Source organism: Symphalangus syndactylus, chromosome 14 (genome assembly GCF_028878055.3).
Source record: "Symphalangus syndactylus isolate Jambi chromosome 14, NHGRI_mSymSyn1-v2.1_pri, whole genome shotgun sequence".
Taxonomy (NCBI): Eukaryota; Metazoa; Chordata; class Mammalia; order Primates; family Hylobatidae; genus Symphalangus; species Symphalangus syndactylus.
Window position 1 is genome coordinate 32,661,019 of NC_072436.2, and position 20,642 is coordinate 32,681,660.

The window sequence follows — 20,642 nt, forward strand, 5'->3', positions numbered from 1 at the left end:
TAACTTATACTCTCTGAAGTGCTGAGTCTTCTCAGTGGTAACAGAGGAACAGGATTTCTCTAATATCTAATCCAAACTTAAAAGCATGAGATGCTATATCTTGTCTAATATAAAGAGATCATTGGCAGAACTGGGATAAGAATTCTATTCCCTAATTCAAAGCATTCTCCAATACACTACTTTGCTTAAGGCACTTTTCTGGGCTCTGAATGAATAAGAATGGCAATTTGATACAAATAAAACAGCTACATGGGGAAAATGGAGAAGAGCAGACAAAGGAGTATTAAAATCTTCTCATGGTCCTTCCAAGTGCAGAAGCAGGTGATCAAGGTATTGTGTCAGTAGGATGAAAATTGAAAGTAAAGGACTATGGCATGCATACAAATTATAGTGGATAAAATATAAAAGTGGCCCATATCAGTAGTTTTGGAATAGCTGAGACTGGTGTCAAGCAGTTGACTTAATATGGCCTTTTAAATAATCTAGGTGGATTAGAAAGAGGAGTATGGATGGCTGGGAGAGAGTTTGTGGAGATGAAGCGGAAGGATTAAAGTCTTGACTGGAACTAGAGAGATTACAGGCTGAGCCTCAGTTTTCTGGATTGATGTCATTCTCCAAAGTGTTCTAAGAAGGCACTGTGTCAGCATCTTTTAAATGGTCATCTATTGAAACTAAGTGACACTATTGTTCACACGTATGAACTGCTAGGGTCAAGGTATAGAGGCCAGAGCAGAACATAAAGTGTCTTGTAACCTGTGAAAATAAATTCAAATTACTTCTTGGAAGCCATGAGAAGACTGATGAAATTTAAGAACAGGAATAACATCCAAGGTGTCTTGCAAAGTGCATTTCTATAATGCTGAAATCAAATTAATTTTCAGATGAGGAAAGCATCTCAGAGGTAGTGGTCAACTTAAGGGGTCTTTTATTCTAACCCAGATAAATGAACAGAAAAGCCTGAACTAGGGAACTGACCATGAAACTGAAAAGCGGAAAGCATATGCAAGTGGACACAATGTGAGTATCCTGGCTTCCTGTGTTCTGCCTCAGGAAATAGAGAGATAAGTGATATTATTCAACAGAATCATGGTACCTGAAGCAGTGATGTGGGGGAGATGAGGCATTTGGATTTGTGGCTGTGTGGGTATTGCCGGGAACTTCTTCCCTATTTTCACAACCTTAAGTTAAAAGTTAAGTACCAGAGGGAAGAGGTCATTGAAGGAGAAAATCAGATTCATTATTTACTACTGATATATGCTAATTTTAGATCAGGGCAATCAATTCATTGACTTAAATGTAATTTAAATTACTTTGCTATAGGATATCGTTAATGCAAGACTCCATTGCATAGGTTGGCAATCGCATTACTGTGTCCACATATAAAATTATATTGTTTCCAGTATTTTGATACAAATTCTTTATTTCAGGGGAACTATTATATATTACTATTGTTAACTATTATTGGGATGTCATCCAACATATGGGTAATGTATACAACTATTACTATCAGGGAAGGAAAACATAAACAAAATTCATGATGTAAAGCTTCTTATGTGGATCAAATATCATAATGTTCTGGAAGTTTCTTAAGAGCAGGAACGAGAGAAAGAGTTAACAAATTGCCATGAAGTTAAACAAACTTTCATTTCAAGACCCCTTGCTAGCCTGTCTCTCTTATGAGGAGCCCTAGCAATGTGTTTACTTGGTCATCTATTGTAGTAAAATTTGACCAAGTGTCATATTTTAACCACAGTTGGTTAAGCTCAGGCTGTCGCAATACCAGTGGCCCTATCACACTTGTCCTCTAGTCAGGTGTTGTTGATGGCTACTGACATAAAGAGGTGGGCTAAAGAAAGGTTGTCAGGAAATTCAGAGGCCAGTGAAGACAACCTAAGATGTATAATACACAACCACAATAAGACATCAGCAAGAAACTTGTTAACAAGTGACAGCAGTTAAGAGTATTTAGATTAGTCACTGTAAGAAAACTTGCAATGTTAAGAAACTCGGAACTCATCTGTGAATGAAGCTCAATAGACATTTTCCTAAATTTGACAAGAATCCTAAAAATGTTCATGATATCACCAGTAATGACTTGTGAAGTAGAAATAGACTACAGTGAATAAACAAATACCATGGTGAAATAACACATTATTTTCTTTTATTCTATATAGAACTTAGTATAAATGTCTTGTCTTACAAAGGTGTGATTTTGCAGCCAAAAATGTAGGACAGGGAAGGAGGAATGGAATAGAGCATGGCAAGGCTATTAATGAATACAAATATTATCTCATTTTGTGTTTTATTTTTAAGTTGTTTGGGGCATTGGTTAGCTTTTTAAAATCTGCAGTTTGTTGTGATTACTGATTATAAATATTTAATGTCATATCTGTTTATAATCACCATTTTGTATACAAGAAGGCCTCTAAAATTATTTAAGCTTCACATCATAAAATCACTGTAATATTTCTCTCAAGATCCCTAGTACCAAACTAAAAACTGTAGAGAAAATTGCTCAGTAAAGTTGACCGTTAAACGAACAAGAGAGTGTCAGGATTTAGTAATTAAATGTTAATGAGGAACGATAGGGAACACAGCATCTTGATCCTGCTGTAAAAGTAAGCAAAGTGAATTCAGGGAAAGAGAAATCTCAAAATAAAAGTTTATTCTCAGCTCTATTCATGAATTTTTGACGTTTACAGTTGATAAAATTACCTTCATAAATTACATGGGCATGGAGGGAGACAGACCTCAAGATCTTGGAGATGAAGGAAGCTAACTTTTATAAGACAATAAACAATAACAAAATGATCTTTGCTTCCTGATTTTAAAGGGCTAAAGGAAGAGAAGAAGGGGAAGATGAAGGGAGGACATATGCGTAGGAAAAATGAGAGGAAATAAACAAAGAGAACTTGTGTAAAGTGAGAAATGACAGTAAAATTCACCTACAATACGGAGGCTGAAAACTATTTTAAAAGTGATGAAACCTTCTATTCTATTTGAAAAATATTTTTAGTACAATAAAAAATGTTCTAGCCTTCACTCATCCATCCCAATTCTTTCCCGACTGAAATGTCAGTGAATTCTACTCTACTCATAAAGTATTGTAAAAAAAAAAGTGTTTTCCCCTTTAACTAAAAAACTTACCTCAAATTTACATATGAACCAGAATGAAGAATTCTACAAGAAAGTAGAAATCTGACAGAAAGAAGAGTACAGGAGAACGGGTGAAACTTGAAAATTGGTAGAAATGATAGAACAGGATCTATATTTCTGCAGGTCACTGAAGTGAAGAGTTTGATGTTCTTCCTAGATCTTCATAGACATGGAATTGCCTGTGTAATCTCCTTACCTCACTTGTCTGCCCTGTCTTCCTTCTTGCTAGATGAGAAATAAAGAAAACAAGAAAAACAAGGGAAAGGAGAGAAAAAAGGAGGGATGCAGCAAGAGGGAGAAAGAAAAGGATGAGAAAATAAAATAAATTACTAAAGGGAGAAAAGAAAAAGAAAAAAGAAAAAGCAGAGAAGAAGTTAATCCCCTGGCGAATTTTTCACAGGCTATCTGGAACTCAAAAGTTCAATCTTTATCCATCAATCACTAAGTCAACTTCTGGAACCTCTTCTTCTAGAACCAGTTAGGGAAGCCACTGAAGGAGGGTTATAGGACAAAATGTATGTTGGTGTGAACTTTAAAAAAAGAATTTGTGTTTAAGGATGAAACTGTAATGGTTTTGAAATTGCACTAACCACATTTGATTTGAGCTGAATCAAAAGTAGAAAAATCAGCAACTTCTACATAAAAAACTAAGGAAGAGGAAGAGGATCCAACTTAGAAAATCTAGTGGAATAATAATTCCATTAGTAAGATAATGATACAGACAGATGATGACACTGGAGTTTTCAGAGAGCATTGAGGCAATATGTAGCTATGGAATTTGAAAAAGAAAAGGTTCATTTTTGGAAGATTACTACAACAGTCATGTTAGATTAATTGAAATGAAGGTTGGTGTTATAAGGCTTTAAAAATAGTCCAACTGGAAATACAAAAGCTTGAAAAGCAGCTTTGAAAAACAAAGACAGAGGGGAAGGGATGAAGAGAAATATAACTGAGATTTAAGATATAAAATAACTGAAATCTGGAATAACTGTGAAAATCAAGCAACGAGAAAGAGTTGTAAATTATTTTAAAATATCTGGCTTGATCAACTTTGCCAGTTTTAGAGCCAGTCTTTGCAAAAAGGGAAAAACAAAACAGATAAGGCAGGAAAGGAACATCCAGAATGCTGTGAACCCCATTAGACTGGCCATGATCTGAAAGAGTAAAGCTCTATCCAGGGAACCTTTTCTGAATCATAGTGTCAGACTTCCTGCTCTTTTCAACTCCCCTGGTTTTATCATCTCTACTCTGTTTCAGCAATCTACTCCCATGGCCACATCCTGAATGTTGACAATACCCTAAACTGTGCCATTTATAACATCTCTGACACACCAACCACTCTCCTCTTACAGCTGTCAATTATGTATATGACCTCTGCTTATTCTAATATGCTTACAGATTATACACCCCTGATATTGATGGCAGTGGCTGCTGCTATCACGCCTGATGCAACAGAGAGGTGCGACTGGGGCTGCACATTTCACGGAGCTGTTGGGAGTTCTGCCCCTTCTGAAGTGGGGAAAGAGTTTCCCAGCTGCCCCTGCATCTGCCCAAACTGTGGCTGTGGATCGGAGGCTCCGGGTTGGCAGGTTGGGAGCTTCCGGTTGCAGCTGTGACCGCCATCCCAGGTGCAGGACCCTGGTGTTTCTGCAGCCTGCACCCTTGGGGGCCCCAGGAAAGACCCATATCCCTGCAGGCTTGGAGGTGTTTGCTTCTTCTGCCTGGCCTCTCTTGGATCCCGGTGCATGCTCTTATCTCTGAGTGGGGGTTGGTGCTGAGCCCTGGGGCCGTGAATTGCAACAGGAGGCAGATTTATTCCTGGGCAGAAGGTGACAGATGCCAAGTAAGGGGACCTTCAAGCCAGGGAGGGCCTGAAGGCTGGGGGCTGGACTACCAGTTCCACCGACCAGAGTGGGTGGTCCTCTTCTGGGCCACCCATAGCCACCCATGGACCAATCAGCAAGCACATCCTCCCCTCTGAGGTCCATAAAAGCCCTGGGCGCAGCCTGAGCAGGGCAGAGGAAGGCCAGAGGAGAAGAAGTCAGAGAGGCGACAGGATAGCCAGCTGCGGAGAGAAGTACGCCTCTCTGCTGAGAGCTGGAGATGATGGGAAGGCCAGATGCAGAGAGGAGCTACCCTCTCTGCTTAGAGCTGCCAGGAGGAGCTACCTACCTTCTCTGCTGAGAGCTGCAGAGATGACCTGCCGGCAGAGAGGAGCTACCCACTGTGGGTCTCCTCTGATCTGTTGTAACGCTGAATAAAGCTTCTTTTCATCTTGTTCACCTTCCACGTGTCTGCATACCTCATTTTACCCGGATGCAAGCAAGAACTCGAGCAAAGGCACCACCAGCCACAGAGGTTTCTGGCCAGAAAATCGACACCCCAAAAGTCCTATAACAATCTGATTCTAAAAGCAACATCATCTTTTCAATGTAATTCTAAAACAATTTGGGATTGTTTTGTTTAATTTCAGGATCCCCTCTGAAGAAAATCAACTTACAAAGGGTGGCAGGTCTTAAGAAAGGTACTTAGCAAGTGGCAGTACATTCTAAGCAATCAATATTTGTCAATGTTCACTAATTGTACAATTGTACTAGAGAAAACAATTCCAGGGGCTTAAAATTATCTTATACAAGGATCCACTTTATTATTATTATTTTTTCTGTTTGTTTTGGATAAATTACTGACTCCTTATCTCAGTTGTGTTGTGTGTTAAATGTTTACAGTGTTACTTTGTATCTCTCAAGGGCTTTTGTTAGAATTTTCAATGAGATACCTTAAAGCCTCTAAAAAGAAAATGAATGTTATAAGTAAATAAAAATAAGTCTGAATGGCTAAAAATATGTGTATGTTTGTTCTTACTATTTATCGCAAAGGACACCAATTCATTGGCCCTTTTTTATAGCAATATGTAACTCAAACTTCTGGTTTATTTGCTTTAGACCTGAAAGACATAAATTTATTTTTCCATTTATATAGCAAGTTGAAGTTGTGAGGACAAATACAGTAGAATGTGTTGATTTCCACAGTCTCTAGAAACTGGCATTTCTGTTATTTCCCAGTTCAGGGATTTTTAATTCACAGTATTTCACATTAATGTTAGACTTGCTATAAGGTTATTTCTTAAAATATCTTATGCCTTCAGGAAAATGTTAGCTTGCTAGCTTTCTGAGGTATTACTCATTTATATCACTCAAAATGATGACCAATGAATATATCAGAATGGAGACCCACCTAGAGGCAGCATGCCTTAATTCTGTAGTGCCAGCAGTGTATGACTAGACGGCTACCTTTCTTACTTATTGTTATATAGCAAATGTTAAAGGCACTTGTGAGAATGATTTTTTTCAGATCAACCACATTTGTGTATGAGCAAATGGAGTTTGTCTCAAGTGATCTAGGCACATGAAATCAAATTATTCTTTAAATTACCTATTGAGAATATCACTGTATTGTTACCTGCAAAAAATACATACAACTTCATAATAATGTATTCCATAGAATATGTTGAAGTTTATAAGGCTCTTGGATTGTAATATCTCATTATATTCTAAAAACAAGTTCAGTTAGGCAGGGCTGGAATTGTGCCTCTCCTTCCAAGAGCCTTGCTTAAGATGAGTTGAATATATAGTAGGCGACAACCACAGATGTTCAGTGTTATCACTAAATCCATTTGGGATTAAGCAGGATCTGTCAATGAATAGTTCTATTAAGGCCTTGGTGTAGTCCTGTGGGATAATGTGAATAACATAATCACTGTAGGTGTTTTTATGATGCACAACACAATATTATGCCATGATATTGATGAATTTGTGATTATTGTAACTGGCTGTCTTTTGTCTCTTTTCATCATTCCAATTATACATCAAATAAAATATCTGCAATGAATGAAAAAGCGTTTTACCTGCTGGTATAAAAAATGTTGTGAATATTGGGATTAGACAAAACTGGACATAAATCTCCAGGCCATCGCTTACTAGCTTTGTGTCCTTCAGCAATGTACATTCTCTCTCTGAGACTCTATTTCTTATTTTAAAATAGGGATAACGATGCTTTCATCATATGGTGGCTACGAAAATTAAGTGAAATAGCATATATAAAGGGCAAATACAGGTTAATAAATGTTATTCTTCTTCCTCTCCACTATCTTCACCCTAGAGAGCATCAGAGATGAAACTCACATGGCAGTTTAACTACATGTCTAAGGTTTCTATCCCTGTATCACATGATCCATATTATCCAACTCTAACATGTGGGAAAATCCGAAACACTGAAAATTGCAAAGAGAAACTGTGCAGTAAAGGACTAAAAATATCAAGTGCATCATTCAGTTAACATTAATGTTTCAGGTGAACTGGAGAGAGAACTTGTGTTATTGTGCTGAGTTGTAAAATCTATGCCCTCTCTAAGCCTATGTGGAACTGTAATAAAGTATTTTATTACAGTAGTCCATCTAGGTTTGCTTTCTTCTATGAAAATAGTGGGTCCATGTGTTTGATGCTGTACAATGTAATTCGACAATTAGTTAACTTTTAATAAAGTAAATGAGTCAATTTTGCTCAATTCAACTGACTTTAGGTGAAGCAATACATAATTTTTTTTTTTTTTTTAAGAGACGGAGTCTCACTCTGTCACCCAGGCTGGAGTGCAGTGGCGAGATCTCAGCTCACTGCAAGCTCTGCCTCCCAGGTTCACACCATTCTCCTGTCTCAGCCTCCCGAGTAGCTGGGACTACAGGCATCCGCCACCATGCCCAGCTAATTTTTTTGTATTTTTAATAGTGACGGGGTTTCACCGTGTTAGCCAGGATGGTCTTGATCTCCTGACCTCGTGATCCACCTGCCTCGGCCTCCCAAAGTGCTGGGATTACAGGCATGAGCCACCACACCCGGCCAGCAATACATAATATTTTATAACAACTGTTACACATTCATATCTGATATTTGGACATTAATTGATAATAATAGTGATTTTATAAAAGAAATTAAAGAGGTGTTTGTTATGGAAAACATGGGCAAAAATGCTGAATAATATCTGAAACTAAATTATTTTATGTATTTAAAAATATTTCAACATGCAGGCAGCCCTCTGTTTATATGATTCCAATTTGCATACATTTCTGGTACAATGCTTTAATTAAGTAACACCAGTCCCCAACAACATGGTTTCAGTAAACATGCTATGTGCACTGTAATTGGATAGAAGTACAAACTTCACTGCTATAGCTCTTCAGTCCATGAATCACTACACAAAGACAGATGCACATCATGAAGACTGACCAATCATATAATTTTTTTCAAAGTCTGTTGGTTATTGGCCACTAAACATCTGTTACTTAGTTCGCACCTAGACAGCAAAGTTTGCGCTTGTGTAAAAAATGCACTTGAAAATATTTTATGACACTGAAATTACAAGAAGTTAAATATTAGAAGCTGATCCATACTTAGAAAGGAATATGACACTTTGCCAAGGCATAGAAGAGATACCTGTTCTTTATCAAGTTATACAACAACAGGCAGGGAAGCAATGTTCAAATTACTCTTTTTTTTTTTTTTTCTTGAGACGGAGTCTCACTTTGTTGCCAGGCTGGACTGCAGTAGCGCAATCTCAGCTCACTGCAACCTCCGCCTCCTGGGTTCAAGCGATTCTTCTGCCTCAGCCTCCCGAGTAGCTGGGACTACAGGTGTGCACCACCACTCCCAGCTAATTTTTGTATTTTTAATAGAGATGGGGTTTCACCATGTTGGCCAGGATGGTCTCGATCTCTTGACCTCATGATCCACCCACCTCAGCCTCCCAAAGTGCTGGGATTACAGGCGTGAGCCATTGTGCCCAACGTCAAACTATTCTTAAACTTTAATTCCCATGTTTCTAATATTTTAAAATATAATGTTCAAAGATATTAGTTCTACTTTAAAAAATGTTCTATAAATGTATAACTGACAGTGATTTAATGTTTTGATAAAAATTGTAAAGGTCATGGAATAATTGAAATATTTCACATTGATTATTAAGATCCTTTTGTAGATTTCAGGTTTTATTAGCATTTTTACAGTCCCATACTACTGTGCCAAGTGAGGACTACTTGTATTTAAAACATTATAAAACAGAACCTATGCCTTGGTTTCATGTTTTAGGTGAAAGATGACTAAATCTAGGATTTTTTTTTCTTCCATGGGTTATGTGAAATCCAAATATATACTTGGATAAACTCCTATGTTTTTATTTCTTCATGGTTATCAAATGGCTTAATTGAGACAGAAATTCAGAGCTAATTTTTCTTTTTACCTACAATAATCATGGAGCTTAGAAATAGAACAATAATCATGCCCTTCATCTGTGAATGTGGCCATTTCCATTGTAATGCTCTGACAGCCAGAGTTCAACCTTTTAGCAGCACATCTGTCCATGAATAAAATTGAATATGTAAGGAGCTGAAAGCCTGGACAAGCAAGGCTAACTAGTTTTGAAGGTTCAAGGCTTTTCATAGAATCTACGGATCTGGAGTATTTCCTTCTCTTTACTCCAAGTTCATAGATTCAAATTTTACTTGGACGCTATGCAAACAACTGATGAGTCACATTCTAAGTCCTGATGGATTTGTTTTAACTTTCCAATTCACATGCAGAAGTAACACTTTCCCTGCTTCCTCTCTATCATGTCTATCTGTTGCCATCCTGCTTTTCTGAATTTGATCCGAAGCCTACATCCCAAGGTTAAATGGGGTACCCTTATCTTTTTTTTTCTTTTTTTTTTTTTAAAGATATATCAAGACAAGAGAAGAAGGTAAAGTTCACATGATTTTTTCATAGTACAATTTTCAGAATATATGCAACTCATGCCCTAAGGCTTCCAAAATGGCTTCAGAAGGAATTTGATTTAAGACAGAGCTTTTCTGTTTTCGTTAGAAGTAGAGCCAGATAAGTACTGTTTGCTGACTTTTTTCATGATTTGTATTAAGTTGAGGTAGAGTAAGTGACAAACATCTCCCCAATTTAAATTGTTCAGCACAACTAAAATTTATTTTTCACTGAGTTTAATGTCTGTTGGGTCCATGGGGATTGAGAAGGCTTGGGGTGAGTTTCTGTATAATGAAGTCATTGAGGGTCCCAGATCCATCAATCTGGAAACTCAGTCTCCTGTGTAACTAGAAGATGGACCAAGCAAAAGAGAAGGCCTACCTGTTCATTGTCTTGGCTTGTAGGTGACCACCTCACTTCCAATCATGTTCTGTCCGTGAGAAATTCACTACAAAACTTGTCTTTACGCAAAGGGCCAGAATATAGTCTATTGATATACCCAAAAAAGAAAAGGACCAAATATTGGCAAGCATGTGAATTTTGCCATATGGCCTTATTTAGACCCAGGTTACTTAGATAAAAGCCATCATAGATCCAGGACCAGCCACATAATTTGGGCAGCCCAGTGCAAATGAAAATTCAGGACTCCTTGTTGTAATAGCAGGAAAATGGGGATAATGATACCTTTGTGGGAGGGTGTTTATAATGTATTTGTATACTAAAAACATAAAAAGTACTAAAATATAAAATTTTTTTTCTTCTCACAACTCTGTTTTGACATTGCATTAAAAAAAAGTTTCCATTTACTATAACCCTCTTTGCAACATGCAGATACTTGCAGGGGTTGTGTACAGTCCCCATGCACCCAGGGCACTGGCCCAGGAATCCGTGTCCATTTATGACTTACCAGCCACTGAGTTCTCCCTCCTTCCAGCTGCTGAACTGACATATTTATTGGCCATGAATGAGGATGTCGATCTCCCTTTCCCTCAGCTTGTCATCCCAGTCCATGGTAGATAGTCGATCCTCAAGGGATTACAAACCAGGCATGCTCAGTACCTGCATCTGGGGTGGGCCAGCCCAGAGCCTCATCCCCACTAAGTCACTTGCCCAACAGCTGTGGGGCTGCTAGCTTGGGACAGGGATCATGTCACACTGAGGCACCGTGGAGTGTGCATATCCAACCCTGAGTTTCCTCATGACTTTGCCCAGGCCCCTACTAGGGTTGAAGGACCATGACTGCATGCAGGTATCCTCCTGAAGGCAATCCCTGCTCTAGGAAGAGAGCTGTATTAATCCTTGGGCAGGGGAGAAAATGTCAAGTCTGCGCAAGCCGAGACCTCAGGGAGCTGGGAGCCAGTGGTTGAGAATCTGTGCTGGAGAGGCAGGGAGATGGTGGGAGATGGCGTTGCCCATGAACCAAGAGTAAAAGCCAGTATTTGTTCCATTGTCCCATTGGATTTCACTTGCAAACCACAAATTTCAAAGATGAAATCATTAATAGTTTCAAGACAATGGCAGAGCATTAACCCCCTGGGTGCAAGTCTCTTAGAACTGCACTGGCCACACACCCATGAAGCTGGCCCTGCACATACCACATTGGTTTAACCATACCAGTGTCCCTACAGATGCCCTCAGTAAAGAGGTGGTCTTGAGGTGTCTCTCTTCTCCTTTCCCATTCATTACACGAAAGCATCACTGTATAGAAAGTATGTTTACAAGGGCTTTTAAGGTAGGTGCCCTCTCAAAATCAGTAATCATGAACTTTCTGCCCCATGCTTTTGAAATTGTCATATATTCTTGTGAAATATACACATTTTCTTTTCAAAGATTGCTTTGTCTGAAATACTTTAAGGAATTATTTCCAAGTTACCCTTTCTTAAGACCATCCATGATCACCCCAGACAGAAAGAACTCTTCTTCCCTTTAATTGGGTGGTTTACTACAGGTGAGAGTGAGCTTATGAGAATCACTGTGGGGGCATTTTAAAACTATCTTTGCTTAATCTTATTCTCCACACTCAGGATTTAGGCATGAGAGGCATCTATAAATTGAAAATGTTCTCTAGATTTTTATAACATAGTTTCTACCTCCGTTAAGGTATTTGCTTTAATGCCAAGGCTTTATGCAGACATCTTTTTTTAAAAAAATCAAGTATCACTTATGTTTTCTATTATGTTTGTGCACATGCCAATCTCCCCTAGATTGCACATAATTTTTGCATAGAAGAAGGTCTTATTTGTCTTTATTTTCCCAAGGCACATGTAACCTTAACTAGTATATAGTGGGTACTCAATAAATATTTGTGATTTGAATCAATGGATTTAGATTACTATAAATTTTTGTATATAAAACCGCGAAACAGAGTGCCTACATAGAGGCTTACCACAGTCTACCACGTCAAATGCCTGGTGTTGTTTCAGGATGACTATAGATTTCTATGTCCTGTCTTAAATAAAACAAGGCATTCTTTCTGTATGAGAAAAAAGTCAGTGTGGATATCAATGTTTGGGGCTTGAAGCTCTTCATAACCTGCCTTTTTAGAGAGCTATAAACCCTGAATCCTGTGGGGTCTTTCTTGGTGCTTTGTTACTGTTTTTTTTTTTTTTTTTCAGACAACTACTTTATTATTGCTCTTGTGGGCATTACAAGAGAATGTATCCACTTGACTAGAATGGTGATATTGAAGTAGTCGAGATCCCCAAAGCTAGACTGTACAAAGTATTTGCATATTTTCTTAACTCAGAGTACTTAGCCAAATGGCTGTAGCCACTGCTCTGGAGCTGGTAAAGTCCCTGTGGATAGCACTGGCTCTTGCAATTACCGTAAAAGCCAAGATGGTTTCTTCACTTTCCATTGCATTAGGTCCACATGCATACAATCAAGGACAGCTTTAGACTGATACTACTTTGCCTTTTACTTGATCAAAATATGCACACGAACCAGAAACTCTTAATGATATAAGATGGTTCTCAAAAAGCATTGTTCAAAAATGTTAAATTACAATATTATAATACATTGCCATAAAGCTGGAAAATTTTGTAAGAATAACAAGGTGATTCAGCCAAATTAGTTGTGATGTTCTCACTTATTGTAAAGTGTAATTTTTCTTAAGAGGAGTAATTGCTATTTTTTTTTTTTTACTGCTTATTCAAGGCTGTTTAAAACTACCAACACGATGAAGACTTATTTAATTAACTCCAGCTGACCTTGACCATTTGTCTGCATCCCTCACTTTTTATCGTTTAAGCTTCTTTACATAAAATGTTTTGCATTTATTTATAATATAAAATAATCTAACACAATACCACATGAATTGACATATAACATATGTAACTTGGCTGTCACTTATCATATACCTAGCACTGTTAAGTGCTTTTCATAAATTATATAATTCAGTTACCATAAAAAGTTGGTGCTATTAATATTGTTATTTTATATATAAGCACATTGAGACTTACAAAGTTATTTACAGCATAATCATCAAAGCAGATTGATAAACCTGGAAATTACAGGAAAACACAAAGGAACTATTAAACCATAAATTTTAAAAATAATGCCTATGGATCTACATTTTCCTACCATGCTGGGTGGTTCATAGCCATCCTAAAAATTGAGAATCACTAAAATACCTTTAAGTGTATGTTTGATTTTCTCAACTGGACTTGAACTTTCTGAATGGAAAGGAACACAAGCTATTTTCTCTTCCCAATTTCTCAATTACTACTATGAGATGTTGTGCACCATGAGATAACTGTTTGCAAAGGCTTTGAGGTAAGACAACTTTAAAAAAATCTCAATTTTTCTAGGCTCTAATAAAGGAGAATCATCAAGTCAACTGCATACCACTACTGGCTGGACCGATGAAATAATGTGGCTCTTGAAGATATTTGACAATTGGATTTCATTTATTGACTACTAAAAGGAAAAACTGATTACTTACCTAGAAAATAATGTCTAGAGTTAGGTCCATGTAATCAAATTTGGGGCATGTCACCTTTTAATAATTCCTTACATGATTTGCAATGTCCTTTTAAAGACAAAGCTAGGGCAGAGCTAGGGAGACAGAAAATACATAATCAGAAATCAGTTCTGCAATCTGTAGTCAACCAGTCTCAGTACAGGTGTAGGCCTCTTAGAGGATAGTAGAGGGAAGAGTTGGAATGCTTCTCTTTACCCCCGCAACATGGCCAAAAACCATAGCCAGAATACAAAAAAGTTTGAGTTGTTCTCTGAAAAGTTCTGCTCTTATTAGCAGAGTGGTTCCCATAATAGGATGCATATTGGAACCACTTGGAAAAAATTTAAAGAACACTGATGCCTTAGCCTCAGCCCTAATAATGATTTAATTAGCATGGAATTTAGTGGACATGGGGATTTTATAAGTAGTCAGTGATGATAATTTGCCTTTAGGTTTGGAAACCACTGCTGGGGGATTGTCCTTTTTGTATTTCAGTGAACAGGCAAAGCTAAGTCTGTTCACTCATTATACTTGCCAACATTGAGCAGATGATGGCAGTAGGTGAAAGGTGTGTTCTCACCATCTTTGCACTCATTATCACTCTCTGAGTTTACCCACTTTTGGGGGGGCTAGTCCTGGGATCCTCTACTTCGTCTTGTACGTATTGCCATTTGAGTTGTCTCCCTAAGGAGCAACTCTGCTTATACTCTTTTCCTGCTGAAATTTTTCCAGTGACTTCAGTGAATGAGTAAGACTCTTAAGCAATGAAAAATATGTGACAGTAGACTAAAAGTACTGAAGCTGCACACACATAAGCTTGTTTTTGTTTTTTTTTTTTTACTGTGGATGGACCTTGCCATGATCACGTTAATGACTACTTTTACCTATAATCACCAAACGAAGAGATAAATCCCTGTCCTGCTTCAATCTGCTAATGGATGCCTTGGAAGGGAGATGAATAAAGATTAAATAATTCTTCAGGGTTATGGGATGAAAGCTTCACACAGTGATTCTCCACTCTATCTGTATATTGGCATCACCTGAGGAGCTTAGAAAACTGTCAAGGCATCACCTCCGCAGTCTCTGATTTAATTTAATGTCACCAGGTCCAGATTTAGGCCTTTTTATAAGGTCTCCAGGTTATTTCACTAGGCAGCCAAGTTTGAGAACCATAGCTCTGATGAAAAACTAGCTTACCATAAAGGAATTTAGTTTAACAAAATAATAATTAAGAGGAAGCCAGAAATAACTGATGTGAAATGTGGACATTTAGCAGGAGGAAAGGATGTTGCTAGTCAGTAGGGTAACCTGGGCTGGGAAAGGAATGTTAGGGTGACTAAGAAGAGAAAACAAAAGCCAGATAAAAGAGACACATATTGTCAGACATAATGAAAGAACATGAAAATCCTAAATTGTGTAGTTTGTGGGACACTGGGAAAAACCCCTAACAGATGTTATTCCAATTGAATATTCAAATCTGCCAAACCAGAAATTACTTTTTCTTCCTGCTGAGATAATTACGGAAATAAATAATTTTGGGAGAGTAATGTTTTCAGCTGTTATTATTTTTTCAAATTTTGTGAATGATGTTTTTAAGACCTATGGAGGCTGTGGGGAAATATCAAAGAAGAGAACCTGCTGGTATGACATGGGTAAAGTCAATTTTTTATTTTAAAGAAGGGGGATAAATTAGACAAAGGGGTCTAAAACTTTAGTTAACATACACACACACACATACACATAAATAATGCAGAAATTCTTTGCTTAGGGTAGCACATAATAATTAGAAATATGTTGTATATTAAGTTGGACAATTCGCTGTCCAATTTAATACACAACATATTTTAAATTATTCAGTGAAACAATGTTCAAAGTAGCATTTGATCACTTTCTAGCCCTTTAATATTTGATTGTATTCATACAATTATTTAATATTAAATATTCCCTATTTGATTACTATCTTTATAGTATGTTTTATTCATAGAATATATAGAGAAGCAAAGAAAAGTAACTCGTTATTAAGTTAAACAAGCTAACTTTTTTCCTCATGTGAAATTTATGATTTTGTGTGAAGACCATGAAGGTCTAATCACACTTTTGGTTCCATGATGTAGGGTATATCAGCTGCTAATTCTCAATCAGAAAACAAAGTTTTGGTTCCTTCTACTTGGTGCCTGCCCTAACTATTATTGTATTAAAAGCTCGGTTTTTCTTTGAAAAGTTTTTTTTTTTTTTCCCAAAACTTGTCCATTTAACTCCTTGTCTTTGCCTTGAATACCTCTTCAATAATTTAGATGCCCCAAGCTTACCTAGTTTCCAAAAGACTGTGCCCAAACTGGCTGCAGTGTAAGTCTCAAAGAACTGTCAGCTGAGATTAAAAAAAAAAAAAGGAAGAAAGAAAACAATGTTATATTTCTTGTTAGGCATTGCAATGTCCTGAATTGCTTTAAAAGATGTACTAGGTAAGAAATTATTGAAGCTTTAATAGTGGAACCTGAAGCATTATTCAGAATATATGAGAGGAAATATTTGGGGAGCTAGAGGCTTTGCTATGCATTTTTAAGGTTTACCATGTATGTAGCCATACCTTCATTCACAAAAGCAATTCAGTTTTCCTCCCCAGAACTGCTGCTATTCATTTTATGCTGCATCTCTAGTTTTCATGATTAATTTTAAAGTCCATCTATTTTTTTAATTGGTTATTCGTCATTATTTTAGAATGTATCTAGCCCTATGAAAAGAAAAACGTAGACTAAGGACTCCTCATTTGCTTTAAGGTGGAGGGGTTTTCAGCAAGATAGACAATTTTTAAATTAAATTAAGGGAGAGTATGTCTCCAAAGAGAGCCTTGCAGGCAGATTATGGACCAGTTCCAAAGCTTTGGTTCAATAGAAAGCCTCATGCAGAAAAGACAATGGGTCACCCTCCTTGTTCTGGAGTATATATTGTACACTTTATACATTATCATGCAATCCTCAATTGAGTGAAAAAAAATCTGAATGAAATAGGCATCCACTCTTCTAATAGTAGCAGCAAAGATACATAGTTTTTATTATGTGAAAGGCATTACCCTAAATGCTTTCCACATATTCACTTATTTTATCTTGACATTTATTTTATGAAATGGGTAATAGTGTATTTCTTCACTTTATATATGAGAAAAAATATGTAAATGGAGAGGTTAAATAACTTGCCCAAAGTCACAGAGCTAGAAGTGGGAAAAACATTCTAACACAGGCAATTGAAACTGTACTTTTTTGTAAATCAATATGATTGCCCTCACTTTTAATAAGATATATGTGTTTGAATGAATTGACGAGATCTGTCATGTGTGAAACCTATTATACAATTAAGCAAAGTTAAATTTAAAGGATTTGAATTTCTATAGGTTTCATTACAATCAAACAAAGCATTTAAAAATACTTTTTTTAGTAGGATTGTCATATTCATTGAACATTTTTCATAAGTTAAATTAAAATGTAATATTTCAAACTTTTATAATGATATTCCCACTGTCAAAGTATCTTCCCAGCTACCAGTGAAATTATCAGAAAAAGAATTATAGTAAAAAAGAGTATTTGGAGAAAGTGACAAATGTTGTTTCTCTGCACTTCATAGGTATGTCACTACCCAATAATTCATCTATCTCAGGATCAGTACCTGTGAGAAGACAGAATTTCAATGTGAGGATTAGAACCTACTTCCGAGGAAAGAACCCTAGAGTGGATTCCAGAGTGTACGTTTGTGCTCCCAAGCAGCCATTTTCAGCTCCGGAATCCTTGCCAAATCAACTGAACAACAGTGATCAACAAACAAATAAAATCCATTTGGGCTGAACTAATTTGTTATACTAATATGCAATTATCTGAATTTACAGGAAAGTAGACCTTCATTTCATTCAGTTCTGGGGCTTAGAATAGTGACACCTTGCCTAAATAGAAGCCAATCATAAGCACGCTCAGCTGTCTGGAACAAAGAAAATCCTGGGGGAAAAGCAAAATAGGAACATAACCATCCAAGCAGTCAAAATGATGTCTAGGTACCAGCATGCCCTTGTAGGTTTAGTAAGGCCTTTGGTCAAATTCAATTAAATTTCATTAACATAAATAAAATGAGTTTTCTGCTTGTCTGATACTATATTGCATGAAATAAGCACAATAAATTTTGGCCAACATCAGAGATTATGCTTGAGAGAGTACAATTAAAATAATAGACTATGTACTAGGTAGAGTAATGCCCCCCCCCACCCCAAGGTAGCCACTCCCAAATCCCCAGAAACTGTGATAGATTACCCCACAAGACAAAGTGGAATGAAGGTAAAAGACGGAATTAAGGTTGCTAATTAACTAATCATGAATTATCCAGGTGGGCCAAAGTAATCACTAGCGTTCTTGACTGGGTGGGGCCTTAATGGGTCTTTAAAAGGGAAGCAGAAGCGCATGTCAGGTAGTCGGATAGTATGAAGGAGATTCAGTGGCTTTAAAGATGGAGGAGGCTCGTGAGCCAAGGAATTCAGATGGTGTCTGGAAGAGGGAAAAGGCAAGGAAATCTAGAAAAGAATCCAGTCCTGCCTGCATCTTGATTTTTAGTCCAGTCGGACCTATTTCAGACTTTCAACCTCCAGAACTGTAAGTAATACATATGTTGTAACTTCATGCAGCAGTGATTGATAGGGAGCTAATACAGCTTATTTGGTTCATGAAAAATTCGGTTTAGGTGATCTGATGATGGGGTCGCCTCCATTCAAAAAAAAAAAAAAAAAATAGGCAGCTCAGCTCTCATTTGAAGTTTGTTGTGCCGCTTATTCTGCTTGTCCTTGGACCCTCTTCTCACCCTTTTCCTGCTCTGCTCTGTAGGGCAAGGTGGGTAAACCCCAGGCTTAATTCCCCAGGTTACTGTGCTAGCTTGTTTCCTGATGATGTGGTAGTTTGCTACTTTCCTCCTGAGGTCAGGAAGAAGGGGGAAAATAGAGCATCTCTGCCTAACACTCCCTGTCTCCACTGATATCTCTGGAGGTGACTTGAGCCTTTTTTTGTGTTTCAGCTGTAACTACGGGGTGATGCTTGGCAATTTGACAAACCTTTCTGCAGTCCTAGCTTGCACTAATGTACCTGGACCTGGTTTCAGCCCTTGTTAGATGGCCTCAAGTTTTTAGCTGCAGGAACACACACTCTCACTATTGTCTTTTAGTCCTTTCAGCTGATGTTTACCACAGAGAAGCCTCATTTTCACCTGATAGTCTTCCTAGCTTACTCATCACCTGTGTAACAAAAGTATTTTGCTTAAATTTCCTCTGTTTGGAATATCCAGGGAGCTTTTGTTTTCCTCACCAGAACTTTTAATGAGTAATAAATTCCCCAACACTATTAGATTGTTTAGATAAATTGAGATATAATTCTAACAGCCACAGTTCTTCATGAGGAACATTGTTTTGGATGACTATCAGGAATAGGAACCTTGAAAAGCGAATAAATCAGGGAATGGTGCCTGTGTAACAAGATTAAGGTGAGGTTGCTGCTGCTACTCATTATAGTGATAACAATATCAACAATGATGAAAGAATCAAAGAAGTGGAAAACTGCTATTTAATCGTTTTGAGCTGAGCCTTTATCAAAACAAGTTATACCTGGGTAGGCTATTTGCTACGTAGGAGCTGTGACCCTTGTATAAGCCACCTCACTGCTCTGTCTTGGTTGCTGCATCTGTAATGTGAGAATGATAGGAATATATATCTATTACTGATACTAAGGGGACATATGGAAAAAGCTGATAAATTGGCATATGGAACAGTCACATGTTGGCAGTAATCTTGAGCTCTTATATTGAACTTAATTATTAATAAAGAATTCTGACTTTTGTTTAAAGATGAACACTCACTTTTTAATCTAAATTCTCTAAAATTTATCTAGGATTCACCTTTTCACAGTTATTTTTACTCATGTTTCAAATACGCTGCTCACCTAGGATAAGGAATTCCAAATATTGCTTCCTCCTAGGTCTTGGGTTGCCCTATTCCATCTGCCTGATGGATTTCACTTTGTAAATTCAGACCTGAAGCTGCTTATGCCGCCTGTGACCACATACTCTCAATACCAAGCTCCGTCTATCTGATTAGACTATTTCTGATTATTTGATGCTGGGCTGCACCTACACCAGGAAAGCACTTGCCTCATTTAACCCTTCTGTGCCCAGCTATAGAAGAAGACATAACAGGAGCCACTTTACATATTATTTGTGAGCACTCACGTGTTTGAGGACAACGATAATACTCCTCATTTAGGATAAAAAGAGACACTTCTCCCAGACACTTAATACTACTGAACAAATTGTTGTTCCCCTTGTTCTATAAAACAATGACTAAAGCCATTTTCTGAAAATGAGTATTGTTAATCATTGCATCATTAACCTTTACAATGTCAATGTGTTCTCCATATCAAATTCAGTTAAATGACTGCTGGAGGTAACAGTTAAGGGAGCATTTCACGTAGAGGAACATATTAATGCTGTATTTAGTTCTAAATGCACTGTGAAAGATTTAGGTGAGAGCTAATATATGTTAAGAAAGCAAAGTACCAGAAAGAGTAATTTCACAGCAAGAACCTGGAAATCTGACAGACAAAATGTAGCCTGCCTTCTAATCTTTCACATTTCTTTGTTCTCTAGTTTCCATGGCTTTTTGTTACTTTCTTTCAATAGATAACACACACTATCTAAATTGCATACAA

The 20,642-nt window shown here is 37.3% G+C and overlaps 1 long non-coding RNA gene across 4 annotated transcripts in view; it reads left to right on the plus strand.

The window, feature by feature from the left end:
- LOC134732324 (uncharacterized) overlaps nt 1–20,642 on the plus strand; it is a 364,373-nt gene that overhangs the window by 97,204 nt on the left and 246,527 nt on the right. The window contains exon 2 of one of the 4 annotated variants that reach the window (XR_010115359.1): nt 940–1,017. The exons of the other annotated variants lie outside the window; for them this stretch is intronic. This is a non-coding gene — a long non-coding RNA (uncharacterized lncRNA). The remainder of the gene's footprint in view (nt 1–939; nt 1,018–20,642) is intronic. 4 annotated transcript variants of the gene reach the window in all.